The sequence below is a fragment of the Choloepus didactylus genome, chromosome 1 (genome assembly GCF_015220235.1).
Source record: "Choloepus didactylus isolate mChoDid1 chromosome 1, mChoDid1.pri, whole genome shotgun sequence".
NCBI lineage: Eukaryota > Metazoa > Chordata > Mammalia > Pilosa > Megalonychidae > Choloepus > Choloepus didactylus.
The window spans coordinates 170,530,935-170,536,227 of record NC_051307.1 but is presented as its reverse complement, the minus strand read 5'-3'; positions in this window follow the sequence as shown (position 1 = coordinate 170,536,227).

Genomic DNA, 5,293 nt, shown 5'->3' with positions numbered 1-5,293 from the left:
GCTCTCATATGTTCAAAAGACAGAGCAATAGATGATGGATGTTAGATATGGAGGGAGGGAGGGAGGGAGGGAAAGAAATAGCGATGTGACAGCATGTTAAAGTTGGTGGATTGGGCTATCGGGGGAGGGGGGTCAGGGTATGATGGAATTCTGTGTATGGGGTTAGTATTGTTTTTGCAACTGCTCCTATAACTTTGAATTTATTTCAAAATAAAAATAAATAAATAAATAAATAAAATCCATTACACAATGTCTGCCTCCCATCCCACTCCTCAAGGCAATATAGTACAAATTAACTACCTGTCACCTTATCATTTTAGGAATATACATTTCTAGCAGTGTTTAAGCCATAGCTAGCCACAGAATATGATTGTAAACAGTTCACCACAAGCCTCCTGAGTTTCATTTATGAACCTATATTTTATGCATGCAAGTTATTCTTATATTTTTTAGCCCAAAGAAGTGTCCCACTAACCAATCTCCATTTTCTCTGCTTTTATATTGCACCACTTTGTCAGCTCCTCACCAAAAGAAAAGACATGCTTATCAAGGTAGCACTGAGATCCAAAGCAAAGAGATTTTAGGCAGCAAATTAATATTCACTGCCCATATACAGTTCAATTTCTTATAATAATTTAATAATTATATGATAGTTATGAATAATTGTTGGTAAGAGAAATTCCTTAACCCATTCCACTTGGGCCAGAAGAAAAACAAAGATTGAAAAACAAAACTTGAGTAAGTCAATAAATATTAAAACTATATTAATAGTTTTAAACATGGGCCCAAATTTCAATCAATGGAAATTTGAAACTGGGAATTTTCTTTGTTGAAAAGTTATATAGAGGTAATTATTGGTATAATTATATTACTGCCATTGTTGGTCTTTGGACATCTTGTTGCTGAATGAAATGTCTATCTAGAAAGGCACAATAACCGATTACAAAACTTTTATTTTAAAAACTCACAAACCAAATAAAAGGGGAAAAAGGAGAAAAATACATCCTTTTCACTGTTTATTTTCTCATTTCCTTTTATCCTTTCTTATTATGAAGAGCAGAGGCGGTGGGCAAGGAAAGATAAGCTGGTATATGCATCATACATCCAGGGTGTGGGCTACTCAGCATCTGTAGGGATTTCCTTGTATCGAAACAGGTATCCCCAGTTGTGATGTAAACAGACAGTGTTCTCTTCAGAAGTACAATTGAATCAGGTAACTTAAAATCACAACAGAAAAAACCCATTTGAGAGAATCTGATATAGAAGTAATTACCAGTAGTCAGAAAGATTCCTCCAGATCTTTGGCTAAATGGTGTCCAAATGGGTAGCGAGAAAAAACATAGCACTATGTTTTTCTCATCCAATCTTCATCATTACTTCTTAAAAATTCTCACGGATTCAGAACTGATATTTAACTGCAGATTTACTAAAGAAGGAACTCTTAAAGTATATCTTACAGACTTAAATCCTATAGAGTTAAATGTCTGGGGATTGTAGGTTCACATTAAGATGTTAGTTTTAGCTTTTCTAAGAAACATAGGCACAAGAAAAAGAGATTAAACCATGCATGATATGGGACAATTTATAGTGTTTGGGAACCATAAATTTATCTATAAACTATAGCGTCAAATACCAGTTAGGGTAAAACAGGATGACTAATACACTTAGCCAACAATAGGAAAGACGCTTGACATAGTGGTGGGTAGCGGGAAACAGCCCTTACTTCTTCCTATTTTTTAAAAGCCTTGAAGAAGGAATATTGTATCACAAGGACAATTTATATAGTTGAAAAGGCTTTAGATTCTGATCCTAGATTTATCATGAACTAGTTGAAGGATCCTCCCCAGAGCATCATTTTTTTCTACCCTAGAATTTGGGAGAAAGGCAGTGAGGGGGTGGACCAGATGATCTTTAAGATCGCTTACTGTGCCACAATCACATGTGTTCTAAACCCATCAAAAGTTCCATTTCACACACTCACGCACACACAAAAGAGATAAAAATGCAAGTTGTTATCTTTTTCCTAAGGCTTTGGTTTTGTTTCAGACCTTATTTTGGAAGGGAAAAAAATCACAGATGAATCACTGCAAATTATGATACCAGTCATGGATCTTATCAAAACTGGCAACTCATCCATTTTCAGCAAAGTTTTGCTAGCCACGGGGAAAATGCAATTTCTTTCTCTTCTTACTCCAAAGGCCAAAGAAACATACTTGCATCTTTTCTCCAATCTATGAAAAAACACTATGACCATTTTTTATTGCTTTGTACCCTTTAATGCACAATCCATAGGAAGAAAATAGCTCAAGTCCATTTTGAAGTCAGTCTTTTCAAAAGATTAATCTTCGTGTTTTGATTTTCTGGCATTGGAGTAATAATTATTATGAATTATTATATTTTTATTCCTATTTATTATTCTTATTCTTATTTAAAGTCCAATTTCACTTTGTTTCATATAACTGCCAACTTTTTGTAGTAGTGAGTGCACTGAATTTCGAGTTCGGAACATATTCATCTTTGCTACTTACATCTGTGTGATCTTAGATATGTCATTTAGCTCTCTTAGTCTTAATTTCTTTATGGGTAAATTGAGGAAACTGATAAAACCTGTCAAATATGCTTCCCAAGATTATTGTAAAAATCAAATAATTATGAAAATCATTTAAAACTTGCCAAGTATAATGTAATTAATAATTATTTTATTCACTATCCTAGTACTTATTTCGGTTCTAAATAATTCTGTATTTCAAGAAATATTGGAATTACATACCTCTTTCACGGTGGGATTTACTATTAATTTTAGAATTTTGGAGTATTTTTGGATTTGTGGTTGTTCAGTTCTGCATGTAGAATTAAATACTTAAAAACTCAAAACATGACCAGTATTGACATAAAATGTAAAGAAATATTCTAATTAGCTCAGATAGCATGATGATAGCTATAGCATATTCAGCACAACTAAATGCCCATGACTAATGGTTTGTTCAAATATACAATAAGGGTATGTCCTTGTGTAACTAAAAGCTCACTCAGTTGGAAATAATGCAACTGTGATGGCAACACGTTAAAGAGAAGGCAAATTTTCAAATACAACCCAAATTCTGTCCAAAACTCAAATCTTTTCCATTCAGCAAAGGGACTATTTTTCAAGTTTCCCTAGGCCTATATGTGAGGAGAGTTTTTGGTTATTGAGTTTATTGCCAAGAAATAAACTGAGATTAAAAGTTTCAAAGTTGGCAGAAGATGCTATAAAGTGCTAGATCCATATGCAGGAACATAGTGAGAAAGTTTCTTTTAGAGTTCTCAAAAAAAAAAAATCATTATAGTAACCTGGAAATTCAATAAAGTTCCTTGAATTTAAACAGTCTGGGGAATTATTGGTTTTGAATTACTGGCAATAGTGAAGAGGGTTAAATACAGTTTCAGAATGAAAATTAGTTTTATTTTGTCAGGAAGTGAGTGAGCAAAGAGGTGCAAAGGCAAGAAAGAGAAAGAGAAAAGATCCCTGGGGCTGATACCAAAAAATGCAATATAAATTCAGAGATAACAGAGCAGGTGAAGATTTGAAGTGTGGCTACCACAATGTTACCTATAGCTGAGAATCCCAGAGAGAAAGAGAGAAAGCCACAATGTAAATGTGAAGTAAATGCACAGACACCCAATTTACTACTTGAGGTCTGAATTAGATCTGATCTTTTCTCTCCCATCACCTTTAATTCATCCTATAGAAATAGTTGACAGTGATAAAACCTGCCAAAGTCCCTGCTTGCTTCTTTCTTGTAGAAAACCTTGCTGCAGTACAGTTTTAATGAAAATTAGTCATTCTAGATTGCCTTGCCTACAATGTTGAATCCTGGTCCTTAAATGCAATACATTTCAACATCACATTCCCTGCTTTTCTTTTTATTAAACTATATGTCCACTCTCAAGCCAGGGCTCACATTTTCCTTCCAGCTCATCAGGGGAAGAATCTGGAGGAAGGCTTTACATTTTTCATTCCTGGCATCCAGATATCCTCTCCCACAATCAGATTTTACAAATTCATCAGGTTAGAATAACCTGAAAGGTCATTTCAGTCGCTTATTACAGAGTAGCATGGAATCAGAAACCTGAACTCAAAACCCTACACAATTAGAAACATTAAACAAGTCACTTAACTTTTTACGTTCTTTGAACTTTAGATCCCTCATCTGCAAATAGGGCTAAACCTGTAATCTGAAAGGTCATTTTGAGAATTAACTGAGACATTATAATTAAATTTCAGAACAGCCACTAGATTAATGTTAGCTTTCTGTACCTCTGCATGTTACCCATTAACCCATCTACAGGAAGAACTATATCTAAAAACCAGTGAAACAAAATCTCTCTGAGTTAGAAAAACAAACACCTAAAAATGGAAGTCACACACACACACACACACACACACACACACACACACACACACAAATAAATAAGCTTGAGGAAAATCAAGGGCTCAGAGACGCATACACAAACCAGTTTAGAATCCCAGTTCTACATTTACTAGCTCTGTGAGCTTTCTGATATACTAACCTCTTTGAGCCTCAGTCTACTCCTCTGTAAAAGGAAAACGGTAATTCAAATCTACCGAAATTTTTTTGAGTATTATAATATAATGAGATCGTTTTTCTAATATATTCTTTTGTTCATGTAACAAAATATTTTTGAAAAGCTGCAATGTCCTAGGCACTATTCTAGGTATATGGGAATAAATACATCAGTGTACAAAACAGACAGAAATCTCTATCCCATGGATATTTTATTTCTAGTAGAAGACAGATAATAAATAATGAACATAATAAATAATTCATGTGATATGCTAAAAGGTTATAAGTGCTATAGGAGAAATAAGAAGTAAGGGGGTTCAGGAGTTTGGCAGGAAATTTTGTGGTGTAAGGGTAGAGAAGAGTATGCTGCAGTATTAAAGATGATGATCAGGGTAGAGGTGATTAAGAAGGTGAGATTTCAGCAAAACCTTGAAAGAGGTCAGTGAGTCAGTCAAGTGCTAAGGTGAGGGGAAGGGCATTCCAGGCAACAGGACAGCTAAATCAATGGCCCTGACAGCTAGGATGCCAGAGTGACGGACAGAGATAAGCAAAAGGGAGAGTGGTAGGGCAGAAGCAAGAGGGCCTTAGGGCTGTTGTGAGGACACTGGCTTTTACTTTGAGGAAATGGAGACCCTTAGCAATTTTGAGCAAGACAGTGATATGACCCAATAAATGCTTTCAAAATAATCACTTCCTTGGTTTCTATGCTGGGAAATAACTGTGGGGAT